This window comes from Saccoglossus kowalevskii, chromosome 12, assembly GCF_978046115.1.
Source record: "Saccoglossus kowalevskii chromosome 12, keSacKowa6.1, whole genome shotgun sequence".
NCBI classification, from domain to species: Eukaryota; Metazoa; Hemichordata; class Enteropneusta; family Harrimaniidae; genus Saccoglossus; species Saccoglossus kowalevskii.
The window spans coordinates 12,900,891-12,915,254 of record NC_140652.1 but is presented as its reverse complement, the minus strand read 5'-3'; the positions used below and the strand labels follow the sequence as shown (position 1 = coordinate 12,915,254).

General features: G+C 35.2%; 1 protein-coding gene across 1 annotated transcript in view; it reads left to right on the top strand.

Annotated features, from left to right (window-relative positions):
• The window catches only part of LOC102801086 (uncharacterized), a 204,346-nt gene that overhangs the window by 189,551 nt on the left and 431 nt on the right, over nt 1-14,364 (top strand). The window lies entirely within an intron of this gene.

Genomic DNA, 14,364 nt, shown 5'->3' with positions numbered 1-14,364 from the left:
TTTTTTTGTAATCATGAACAATTATACCTACAATATATTCCATATCAAATATAAGGATTACAAAATCTGGAAATTATAGGAACATTTTTTGAACACCTATCTTAATAAGAACTTGCATAGAGTTGTGTTGTGAGATAAATTTGTTAATAAAATATTTCATTGATTTGATAAAAATGATGTATGAATGTGTTGAGGTTATGCAACTTTATAATCTTGGTGTGTGTAATGTAACTGTAACAAAGGGTTTCCGGGTTTACCGAAAGTATTTGTCAAAGTCATGTAAATTGCACACAGGGGCCTGATAGATTTATCAATAAGTCAGTTGTCGTATTTGTGTAATAACTACACAGGTTACATCATGTACACATAGATACATTAGCTAACATTTGATGTGCATAGAAACAGAATTAATTGCCTCCATGTGATGGCAATTCAAACTCCAGTGTATACTATGCATTTGTGTAGGTGTTACACAAATTTGGGGCCAACCAATTTTCTAAATCCCCATTTAAAGTAGAGAAACCAGCCAAATTGTCCAATCCAACTGATAGTTGGAGAACTAGCCAATGTCATTACCCCATCCATAGTTATGACACATCTAAATTTACCCAACTTGCCCACTAACGCCATTCATAATAATTATTGGGAACTTATTTTTTTACTTGTATGTTGTAGAACCCAACACAGATAGGTAAATCTGAAATATAAAAATACAGATTTGGTCACGATGTCTGGACGAGCAATACACCCATGTCACATTGGTTGTTTGAAGTGCATATATTAAAGCAAAGATAGATATATATGGGAAATATAACATAATACTGAAGCCAAGCTTATAGTGCAAATAACCATGCATGTTGGCATCGCTAACAATTTCTTGTGGTCATGATAAACTCAAACTTGGATATGCATTATCACAGTCTGTCCAATATTTGTGGTGGGCTCATATATTTATGGAGATTGATGTAAATGCCACTTTTTAGCTATTTGTAATTAAAGAATTTAACTTTTTCATTTCCAAATATCTGATCAGCTTCCAATGCGAAAAGGCATGGAAACATAACACCACTTTTGTGATTGGATACTGATAATATCTAATTAGGCATAGACCTGGGCCATTTGACTAACAGTCAAACAATTATTTTTCAATAAAAATGATCGATTCAAATAGACAATACAAATGTCAGAATATCTGGACAATAGTTATTCCTTAAGGCTCCCTCACCCTGAACCTTAACACTCAAGCCCCCAATGTAAATCAATATGCCCCTCCAAATAATTATAAATGACCCAATACTATTATAAATGATGAGGGCACTGGAACGACAGGGTTAGGATTAGAGTCATGGGTGAGGGGTCCTAAGGAACACTTACACAGTTATATCTTAAATGTAATAATGCCATCAATTTTTCTATGTACTAGAACTATTTTATAAATTACAGCCAGTATTCCAAACTGATAAATTCTTTTTCAAATTCATTCTGGAAACTGTTATAAATGAAATTGGACGATTTTAGCTGTTTCATTGATATTTCAAGAACCACTAAAATGAATTTCAATAAAACTTTGCACATCTATTCCACTAGTTTGTAATACTTGCGGAAACTTTCAGAAGATGATGCTTTCCTCTTCACTGTCAGCTAATACTCATTCCCTCAGTTTACCAATTTGAAATGATGTAAATTAACTTAACTAATGCATCCACAAAAAATGTCCCATTTTGTAAATAGTCAGGGGAAAGTTGCACTCTCCATTTAAATCACATAAGAACAAACTAGACAAGTTTTGAAAAACAGTCCGCTTAATACAAACAAAGATACAGTCCTTTCCTAGTAAACAGGCATTGTATAGAACAAATAAACTGGTAAACACAGACTGTTTTAACAAAGAAGGGGTACTTTCCCAGGAAAAGAACTTTCTGAATAAATGCTGACAAAGAATGACGAATGAAAAATGTGCTCTACTAGACTTGCATACAGTCCTTTGTTTATTTGTTGTTTATATGTTGCGAACAACATAGAACACTTTCCTGAAACCGAAATCGTCTTCAACTCGCAGCCAATCAGTGACGGCCTTACAGTGACATGACAAATTTGGTTTCAAGTAACTCGAGAAAGTGTTCTATGATCTTCGTATAATGAGGTGTTCGTATGCAAGTTTTTTTTTCACACAAAAACGACAAATTCGGCCGCTCCCATATAGTAAATATCGGTAAATTGACCGCATTTATTTTATTATCGCGTGTACGCCAGCCGACTGTGGTCGCAACAACATTTTTCACAGCCCCTTACTAAACTATTGCAAGTTATTGCCACTTTGCGAGTATGTAATGTTGTGACATCACCTTTTAAATAATAGTATCGCCTAGCAGATAAAAAAATGTTTACACGATTTGGATAGGCAGAACGCGCGCGCTGAACGTGCACATTGAAGTGTAGCTGCGGTTCGTAGAGCTCTCTCTATTGCGACTGTCAACTGATTTCTGCCTTTTAAATTTTATTTGGACGTCTTTTCTGTTTGTTTTGTGTTGACAGCGGAATATCGAGGCCAGTCAGATACCGACGATCAAAAACGGCCCTCAGGGAGCTATGATTCCACAGCTAATTAAAGTGGCACTCCGTGAACAACTTCGTTTTTGCAAACCCGAGAGGAAACATTGAGTAAAACATTGCAGCGCAAAAGAACACAATATGATTTCTGTGATTTGTTGAATTACTCCAGGTCAGTGCCACAACATCCCAAGATTGTAGAAGGGCACTCATCAAGAAAGAATAATATCTTCTCACAATAGTCATTAATTTGACCAAATACGAACTGAGTTAAGGTCAAGGGAATACAAATTAATTGTTTCTTGTGTCTGTGACTATTCAAATACCAATTCTGAAGTACTTGTCAAGAACCAAAGAGGGAATCTTCATTGAACTATCGTGAACTTCGATTCAGGACTAATGGCAAGTTTGACGTGAGTAATTTTAATAACTGTACACAACCGAACAACTTTTGAATTACCGGTATACCGCCAGTGTGACTGTAGTTTTCTTCCTCCTCTGTTACAGATCATCCATATTCATAATGTACAATCTGAGTTACTCCCTGTTCTCACTACCCGTCAGTAGACATTGATTTACGATTTTTAAATTAAATTTAATTTCAATGTTTCATAAAAATGCAATTTAACCAAAATATACTTGGTGCAACAAAGACATTCCTTCATCTTTATAAATTTCAGTGGCAGTTGAATCAAACCAGCCAGTAAACAAGCACAGTGCCCAACAACGTCATTTAAAAACGTTACAATGTTATTCAATCGATCAATAGAAACCTCTCGTTTCAGTCTATTATGAAATTTATAAATATTTATAAAAATGGAGTAGAACCTTTGTTGCACCTACAATGTAGAATATAAAGTTGCGTTAAATTAATTTAGTAACTATAATTGAATTAAATTGAAGGTAGGAAAAATAACATTATACAAATTGTAACTTATGATCATAGTTTTCTTAGCTTTTATGTTAGGTGATGGGGTAAGGTATACTACAGGTTACCATACCTTACTTGCTTCTACACTTGTACATTTACTTATTCAGCTTATTTACTTTTATTTTCTTTATGCCTTCTGTTTTGACTAGTGACTGCCAATCATAAGATTCAAATGTTTTCTCCGTACTTTAATTCTGCCTTTCCTTCTCTCCCTCTCTCTTGTCCTGATCATCACAGTCAACATATTCTGTTGCTCCATACAAATTGGTGATAATGACGGATAGTTTTAAGTCTTGTGAGTCATGGAGATGATTACAATGAAAAAGATGGTGACAATACTGGTGTCAGACATAGATGACAAAAATATGGATGACAATGATAAGGCTCGTAACAGTGACATGGGTGAAACTGACAGGAAAGATGGTGACAGAAAAGAACAGGGATTATAGTGATAAGAGACAGAGACATAGATGATAAAGATGACAACACTATTTACAAAAACATAGATGACAATGACATTGGTGGAACTGCATGACCAGGAAGCAAGATGGTGACAGTGACATTGACGAGAACGGAGATGTATAATAAGACTTGTCACAGAGACATGAATGACAATAATGTTGACAATACTTGTGACAGATGTAAATGACAAAGATGACAACATTAGTGAGAAATACATAGACAAGCCGGTAGGCTGGTTGGCGATCCGCTCCGCTCAAAAACAAGCACCATGTTTTTGGCTGTTTCCATGGTGTGACATAAACGTGAAGCTAACGTCGGTTTATAACTAATACGAAGTTCGCAAACACCATTCAGTTTTTGGAAGTCACTTAGTTTATTACTAGGACCACAATCACTCTCCTAGTCGAGTGACTGTGCTAGGACGTATTCTGCTGTTACATTTATTATTTCCAACAGTTTTGCGATAGCATTTTCTAGAATGAAGCGTTTCCTGTAAATGCTGGAAAGCGAAATAATGAAATAACGAGATGGTAAATATTTACCTAAAGTACAGTGTGTTGACCTTCATAAAAATATACTTCATAATGCAAAACACTAGTCACAGTGAGTAATTTAAATATACGACTCCTAATCGAAAAATGTGACCACAGTCCAGAATTTCAGACAGATACAGTGGCCCCTCGCTAAGTCGCGGGTGTTGGGATCCAAGCAAAAACCGTGACTTATCGAGGGCCGCGACTTACCGAGGGACGTCGTGAAAGAGGGAGGTCGTGCATTGAAAAACATATAAAAAGCACATATAAACCCTCGGTTTAGTTAATTGATGTATCATCACATGTGTCAGGCAGTATTCGAATAAAATCATGATTATGTTTGCTGTAAACATTGCGTTGATTATTTTGTTTGTGTCTGATATTATGTGGGCCGCTTGCTGTTGCTTGCGACTTCTACGGTAACAGCTTCCAAAATAAACCAGTTTCATCGCAATTATAAACATGTTCGTCAAAATAACCACCTTCATAGATAATTTCTCTCAGTTTTTCGGGAAAAGTTCTGACAGCGTCAAACAACAATAGAAATTTTGGGAGCCATCCAAGTACCGGCGACTTAGCCGAATCGCGACTTACCGAGGCGCGACTTAGCGAGGGGCCACTGTATTAAGAAACCTAAGAGCATATCAAAAGCATTTACTCTAAAATATAAAAAAAAACTGCAGTCAAAAGTCAAGAATGCCAGCAAATAAAGAACTCTGTCCCACAATCCTTTGTGCGCGTTATTACGGACACGCGCAAAAAACTGTACCACGCTTGTCAAATCTGGGTCAAATATACAGTACGCTACTATCTTGCCACAGATTGTTTAGTAGTGGAGTGTTCGGTGACCATTGAATTAGCCCGTGATTCATATTTTATGTGTATTAATTTATTCATCAATTTTCGTGACTGACAGTACTGCCCAAATTTTAGTCAAAAAACGCAACTGGTGAAACGGAAGAGCATCGCCAGGCGATGGACGCAGGGCTCTTTGGCAACAACCGCATAGAGGTCAAAATACGCGTTCTATTTTTACGCGTTAAATTTGGCTCTTCCGTTTCGCCCCCTCCGGAATGTTCTACTTTTGCAGCCTAATAGCAGGTTTTTCGAAAAACGTCTAAAAAACACAAGAATTAGTAGAAATGTTCCTGTTTTGGGCGGATTATTGATAGAGAATAATGTCTTTATTACAAAAATGCTGAAAAACCGTGAGTTGTTGCCTTAGTTATTTTTTTATTGGCGAAAAACTGCGAACTCGGCAAATTTGGTTGCACAACTTCCCTTTATCATATACACCCAGCGACGCCGATGCCAGCTGACTGTGTACAAAACTGGTAGGAGGTAATACATTTGGGGCGAAAGTATTCAAAAATCAGTTTTTGGATGTTGCAATGGCAGTGGTGGGCCAGGATTTTTTTCCAATTAGTGACGGCACGACCTACCTGTGAAGTATGAACAAAACCAGCCGAGCCGTTGCTGGTGAAAAGTTACCCCAACTTTGGGGTCAAATTTCTCGGTAATGAAAACAGATATCAAAAATTCAAATGGTAACTTTGTGCCCACACTCAAGCTGAGTAGAATGAGCTATGTTTGAAGTGTTTTATCCCAAATTTGTAGGAGGAGATACATTTGGCGCGAAGCTATCCAAAAATCAGTTTTTTGGCTGTTGCTATGGCAACGGCGGGGCAAAAAATTTTTTTCGGATTTTTCCTTATAACTAGGGTTAAGGTGTGACCTACCTGCCAAGTTTGAACGAAATCGGCCAAGCCAAAAAAATCACAGAAGAAATAATACGTGAACACTGGAACACTGGAAATGTACACACACAGACACACACACACACAAAACGACAAAAGTGATTATAAGGGCAATCCTAGCGGAGCGGATCGCCAATAATAAGTCCGGTGACAGGCATTGATGACTGGGATAGTGCAAAAAAACAATTTTAATGATTTTCTTTATCTGAACCAGTTAGCTAGAATTCATGACATAAATGTTTTTCGTTTATATTTATTAGCCCCCTAACATACCCCTCCCATGTAACATTCACCAGAACCCTTAATATTTTGAAATACCCTGCTCAAAATCATAATCTTCACATCTGTTTGTAATCCCAGCCTGAAATAGTGTGACAGATGGTGAATGCTTTGGTGAGTGGTAATGAGCTGCAATTAATATATTTTGATTTTGAATTTGACACCTGTTGTCTTTTCAACTCTTTCATATTGCAGTTGCTTTGCTTACATGTTGCACCTGATCATTGTAACATAGTCAAAGTTTGGAAATTTTGCCCATGTGTATGATGAATTTTTGTATTGAACAAACATAGCCAATTTATTGTCAGTGTTACAGTGAATTTTCTTATTGAGCAACCAAAGCCAAATTAGAGAAGCTTTTTTATTGTGATTTTCATATTGAGTTATTATAGTTCAACTTTAGTATATGTATATTCAGTGTGTCATGACAATTAAATTACAGTTATTATCATTATTCGGCTTAGTGCATATTGTATAACATTCTGTTGTGTTGCCATATCGTGCAGTGTTGAGAATGTGTGTACATTTATTAGCTCCGCTGTCATTGTAGATGGCTGAGCGGAGCTGTTCATAATAGGTGATTGTCTATCGTTGTCCATCAACAATTGCATTTTTAACTTCTTGAAAAGTAACACCTCAATTGCTTTGATACTTGGTATGTAGGTACCTAATGTTTGGCGATATCTTCAACTCTCTATTTTTTGCAAATACTTTTGGTAAAAAAATGCTATATTCAACTTCTTTTGAACACTGCCAACGCGATTGCTTTGATATTTAAGGTGTACTATATTTTTGTGAACAATTTCTTTTCAACTTCTCAACTTCGCTACCACAATGTTTTTGCAGGGCTATTTCGCCCATGAGGTCGCTTGTTTGAGTACTACTACCTATCAGGGATTGTGATATTCATAGTTCCTGTTCCAGATTCTTCCTTTTTGACTCCCGTGTGCGAAGCACAAAAAGGGAGTCTTTGCAGTTAGTGTGTCTGTATGTGTGTATGTGTGTATATGTGTGTGTGTGTGTGTATGTGTGTCTGTCTGTTCCACTGATATCTCAAGAACCATACATCAGTTTTTGATGAAACTTGGTGCATAGATGCTCTGGGCCAATGCGCAGATTTGATTAGGTTTTGGTAAAAATCCATACATATTAATTACCTAATTTGCATGATAATTAGCTGATTTTTGGCTGTTTCATGACTGTTCCACTGATATCTAAAGAACCACTCATTGGATTTTGATGAAACTTGGCACACAGATGCTCCAAACTAATGCGCAGATTTGATTAGTTTTGGGTAAAAATCTGTGCAATATTAATTACCTAATTTGCATAATGATTAATCAATTTTCGGCTTTTCCACTGATATCTCAAGTACTAATCATCACATTTCAATAAAACTTGGTACATAGATGTCATAGGACACTGCACAAACCTGAAAGTTTTTAGGGTAATATCAGTAGATATTAATTACCTAATTTGCATAATTAATTAATTTTCAGCTTTTGATATTTCAAGTAGTAATTGTCACATTTCAATGAAATTTGGTACATAGATGTCATAGGACACTGCACAGATCTGATAGTTTTTTGGGTAATATCAGTACATATTAATTACCTAATTTGCACAATTAATTAATTTTCAGCTTTTGATATTTCAAGTAGTAATCATCACATGTGTATGTGTGTCTGTCTGTTCCACTGATATCTCAAGAACCATACATCAGTTTTTGATGAAACTTGGTGCATAGATGCTCTGGGACAATGCGCAGATTTGATTAGGTTTTGGTAAAAATCCATACATATTAATTACCTAATTTGCATGATAATTAGCTGATTTTTGGCTGTTTCATGACTGTTCCACTGATATCTAAAGAACCACTCATTGGATTTTGATGAAACTTGGCACACAGATGCTCCAAACTAATGCGCAGATTTGATTAGTTTTGGGTAAAAATCTGTGCAATATTAATTACCTAATTTGCATAATGATTAATCAATTTTCGGCTTTTCCACTGATATCTCAAGTACTAATCATCACATTTCAATAAAACTTGGTACATAGATGTCATAGGACACTGCACAAACCTGAAAGTTTTTAGGGTAATATCAGTAGATATTAATTACCTAATTAGCATAATTATTTAATTTTCAGCTTTTGATATTTCAAGTAGTAATTGTCACATTTCAATGAAATTTGGTACATAGATGTCATAGGACACTGCACAGATCTGATAGTTTTTTGGGTAATATCAGTACATATTAATTACCTAATTTGCACAATTAATTAATTTTCAGCTTTTGATATTTCAAGTAGTAATCATCACATTTCAATGAAATTTGGTACATAGATGTGATAGGACACTGCACAGACCTGATAGTTTTTTTGGGTAATATCAGTAGATATTAATTACCTAATTAGCATAATTAATTAATTTTCAGCTTTTGATATTTCAAGTAGTAATCATCACATTTCAATGAAACTTGGTACATAGATGTCATAGGACACTGCACAGACCTGATAGTTTTTTGGGTAATATGAGTACATATTAATTACCTAATTTGCATAATTAATTAATTTTCAGCTTTTGATATTTCAAGTAGTAATCATCACATTTCAATGACACTTGGTACATAGATGTCATAGGACACTGCACAGACCTGATAGTTTTTAAGGTAATACGAGTACATATTAATTACCTAATTTGCGTAATTAATTAATTTTCAGCTTCTGATATTTCAAGTAGTAATCATCACATTTCAATGAAATTTGGTACATAGACATCATAGGACACTGCACAGACCTGATAGTTTTAGGCTAATATCAGTATATATTAATTAGCTAATTTGCATAATTAATAAATTTTCAGCTTTTGATATTTCAAGTAGTAATCATCACATTTCAATGACACTTGGTACATAGATGTCATAGGACACTGCACAGACCTGATAGTTTTTAAGGTAATACGAGTACATATTAATTACCTAATTAGCATAATTAATTAATTTTCAGCTTCTGATATTTCAAGTAGTAATCATCACATTTCAATGAGACTTGCTACATAGATCTTCTAAGATTATGCAGAGACCTAATTAGTTTTAATTGGATATTAATTACCTAATTTGCATAATGTTCCACTGATATATAAAGAACCACAAATTGGATTTTAATAAAACTTTTAAAGAGAACTATGCAGAAACCCGATTAGTTTTTGGGAAATATTTATGCTTATTAATCTCCTAATTAACATAATTAATTAACACTGATATCTCAATTACTGATCATCACATTTGAATAAAATTTGGTACATAAATGCTCTAGGACAATAGACAGGCCTGATTAATTTTGGGTTAAAATTTGTTCATATTAATTCTCTAATTAGCATAATAATTCATAATTTTTTTGTTCTGTTCTGTTCATATTAGTTACCTGATGTACATAATTAGTTTTCAGCTTTTCTAAGCTTTCTTTGATTAATACATATTATTACAAATTGTGTACATGTGTATTGTGTAGATATTCTCCCTATTATCATGTGTCTGCTTAGTGAAGGCATACAATAGCAGAATAGAACAATTAGTGGGACCCCAGACCTACCTGGTATTACACAGATTGAGGAGGCTAAACAAAAGGTAATAACTCGCACAAATCAGTCAAATTAGAAACATTTAGGGATAGTCATAATTATGCAATAAGAAAATCTAGATTATGTGTAAATGTACTTTCAAAGTCAATGGAAGCATGTTGGCCTACCATATTTGTTAGTCCCTGTTTCAGAGGAATTCCAAAATCTGGACTATTTGATTTTGTCTGTCTGTGTGCATATGTGCGTGTGTACGTGTGTTGTGCATGCAGAGCCATTTCTTAGACACAATTTGACTGATGACATTCAAACTTAATAACACATGGACCATGTTTGAAGTCTTGCATATGTGTACATCGATTTTTATTGCCATTTGATAAAACTTAACTCAAAATTGTTAAAATTCTGTTACCTATAACTGCTTCTCACAGATGAATAGGGTGATTTCATTCAAACGTTGTTCCATAATATATTAGATTACAGGTGCATGTCACATATTTTTGCGATTCTGCCATTTTGTTAATGTCCATGCCGATTCATCATTAATATATCACCTGATTCAGGTAAAAGTTTGCACACAAGAGTGTACTCATAAGTAATACACTTGGTTGTGTTATTAGCCCCCACCCAGACAAAGTCCGGGATGGCGCTTGTAGTTTCATCTCCGTCAGTCCGTCCGGAGTGATTTCTCGGAGATGGCTTGACCGTTTTTTTTTGTTTGAAACTTGGTACAAGGACATAGTGGTCAACCATACATGTGCACGTCAATTTATTTTCCGATTTATGATTCGATCAAATATGTCCGATTGGTGTCCATTTTTAATGCCAAAATTCAGTAAATTTGGTCCTTGTGTGTCCATCGTCATTTCTCGGAGATGGCTTGACCGATTTTGTTGCTACTTGTTACAAAGGTGCACATTGTTTTACTTTTTTGAAATGATCAAATATGGCCGACTGGCAGCCATTTTGATTGTTAATCATGGCTTTTGTCTGTCCATTGATATTTCTCAGAGATGCCCTTACTGATTTCAATGATACTAGGTACACAGTGACACAGTGAAGAGGTATACATATTTACATTTGATCAAATATTACTGTTTTTTGAGTGGGTCCATCATCATTTCTCGGAGATGCCTTGGCCGATTTTGCTGAGACTTTATAGTACAAAGGCACAGTGACCACTGGTACAGATGCATACAGATATATGCTATGCAATATTGAGTTTCAATTTAATTAACGAGCTCATTTGCATATTAACTTAATTTAGAATTTTTGTTAATATTTTGTGAATAGTCCAAATAAGACCAAACTTGTTATAGACTTTTTTATCTGTCAATATTGAGTTTCAACTTAATTAATAGGCTCATTTGCATATTTAATTAACTAAGTTTTAATTTTAGTTAATATCTTGTAACCTATATACTCCTGGAAAGTTGGAATTTTATTTGACTCCAAGCATGTGAACATTGGTGTAAAATTAATAGAAGCATGTTGTGGAAAGGGCTTGGTTATTTTACTGGCAGTTATGGTGGTCCTGCCAAGAATAGACAGTTCTTTTCGGCTACTGCACTCTTACCTGACAAGGCCCCAAAGCTGTCCAAACCCAGTAAAGTCCAGCCTTTTGGCATGTCGATTATCATTTTTAGCTCCCGTGAAACGGAGCTTATGTGGTACCGGTGTCTGTGACTCTGTGACTCTGTGACTAAAATTTGTTCCACTGATAACTCAAGATCTACAATTTCAATTCAAATGAAATTTGGCACACAGCTAATATATGATGAGTAGATTTGCTGATTAGATTTTGGTGCAATTCCATGCTGATTAATTAGTCAATTATTGCATTAATTAATTTATAACTTAGAGTCTTTAAAGTTTCTTAACAAATATTTGACTAGGGTGAGTAGCCTAATTTGCATATTGCAATAACGTATTCTGTTGCAAAAAAACAACTGGTAATATTTCATTGGAAGGTCTGCAAATTTGCGAATTTTAGTATATAATGATTTATTATATCATGATGGATGTTATTTGAGCAGATACAGCGACTAAAAACATCAAATGTATGCGAGTATGGAAAGTATGCATGCGCAGTTACAAGAGTGATGCAGCCATTTTTTCAGTTTGACGAAAAAGCGGTACCCTTTCCGGTTTTCATGAACGCAAGTTCAATTTCACTTTGTGCATCATATTCATCAATTGAAGACAGATGCCGTACAACTTTCTGCCAATCTTGATTTATAAATGTGCTGGTTACATGTACAGTGTTCTCCTCGGGCCTGCGTCACTTAGACAATTGTCGCGTAACTTTCGTTTCGCTCGTGATTCTGCAGTGTTCTCATCAGGTCTTTTAAGGGTATCGAGTCCGATACTGTTCTTTCTTTCCACGATACTGTTTCCCTCAAGCTGGGCCGTTTCCAGGCCATTGTTTTGCAATGATGAATCAGAACAGAACAATTCGTGTGAACTGATCAAACCTAACTTATTATCTGGATACTCGTATTCACCTGCGGGTCTGCGGATACTTCGGCCTACTTTCAAGCATGAATATAGAAGGAAATCAACGATTTTTTTTCAGTGTCGTTCCAGACTTTGCAAGAAATTTATATAATAATCACAGTGATCACTACTATTGGGTTCAAAAATTATTTATGATCATTCAAAATATAGTGGCCATGGCTGTTGGTTCAACCCACAGTCAGCTGGCATCAGTGTCGCTGGGTGTATATGATAGAGGGAAGTTGTGCAACCAAATTTGCCGAGTTCACAGTTTTTCGCCGATAAAAAAATAAATAAGGCAAAAACTCAGCATTTTTGTGATAAAGACATTATTCTCCATCAATAATCAGCCCAAAACAGGAACATTTCTACTAATTATTGTGCTTTTTCAACTTTTTTCGAAAAACCTGCGATTAGGCTGCAAAAGTAGAACATTCCAGAGGGGGTAAAACGGAAGAGCCAAATTTAACGCATAAAAATAGAACGCGTATTTTGACCTCTATGTGGCCAACCAATGGCTGGACACGATACGTTTGCGGTCGTTGCCAAAGAGCCCCGAAAATTAAATATGAAAAGAAAGAAAGAAACTTACATTTCCGTCAGTGAAAAGTAAAATTCTTTATATGGACAAATTTGATATGAAAATCAACAACGTTGTACACCATAATTACATAACATTGCGGAATATTAGAACATTTAACGATCACAAAATTTAGCAATCAAATGTAACCCGATGTTGATAATGGTATATTACTCCTTCCATTCTCATAGTAATATTAGTCTCCTAATTTTTTTTTATTTTCTCAAAAAATATAATTCCATTCGTATTAATATTCTGGGCCTTGTACATTGCAAATATATTCAGTCATTTGTATGTTGTCATAACAACAAAAGCTGCCCATATACTGGTGTATTATAAGGCCAAAAAAAACAACTTATGTTGCCCTCAAGTCGGAAATTTTTTTTTTTTTTTTTTTTGAACTCCTGAAAACTAAGGGTATTGTAAATAGCCCAGGTATATGGACTTCATAGTATTCAGAACATGACAGAGAAATACAGATCAACCCGAGGTTGAAAGTCGCCACTTATCCCCCTGGGGACCCTGGGGATAAAACAACGGTCCAGGATCGTTAATTTTTTGAGAAAACAATTTTTTACTGCTTAAAATGGTGAGTTTTTATTATTCCGGCTTATTAAAAAAAGGTGACCTGATATTTCATATTTTTCAGTCAGTCGCTGAGAGCAACAAAACATTTTTTTTTGGCCTAATTACAAGTAAAAATGTTTATGTGTAATACTTAATGCTATGCTGCCCTCACGAGTTAAAAACAGTTTTTACATTTGTTGCACTTACCAAAGGGGAAAACAGCTTTTTGATTGAAGTACACTGAAAACTTGAAAGTGCGGGAGGGAAGAAAGAGGCAAAATTCAGACAATGAAGCCAATATGCTATTTATAGTACATGGTTATAGAAATCTAGTCTAGTACGATCAGTCACATGCTGCCATTTTCTGAAATGAGAGATAAATACAAAAGGAAACAAGCGTATTCAAATGTAAATTTTAGTCACCTTCCCCTGCCATAATGGTTTGTTCCAAAACAAAAAGGTATAAATTGACAACATCACACTCAATTGGATCAGATATTACACCACTTCAGTGGACATAGGACTCATTTTGTGGACACTGAAGGCATTGGACAACTCCCTGATATCTTGATTGTACTTGTCAGCAGCAAAGGAACATCTGCCAAGTATTCACACACATAAGGTGAGTG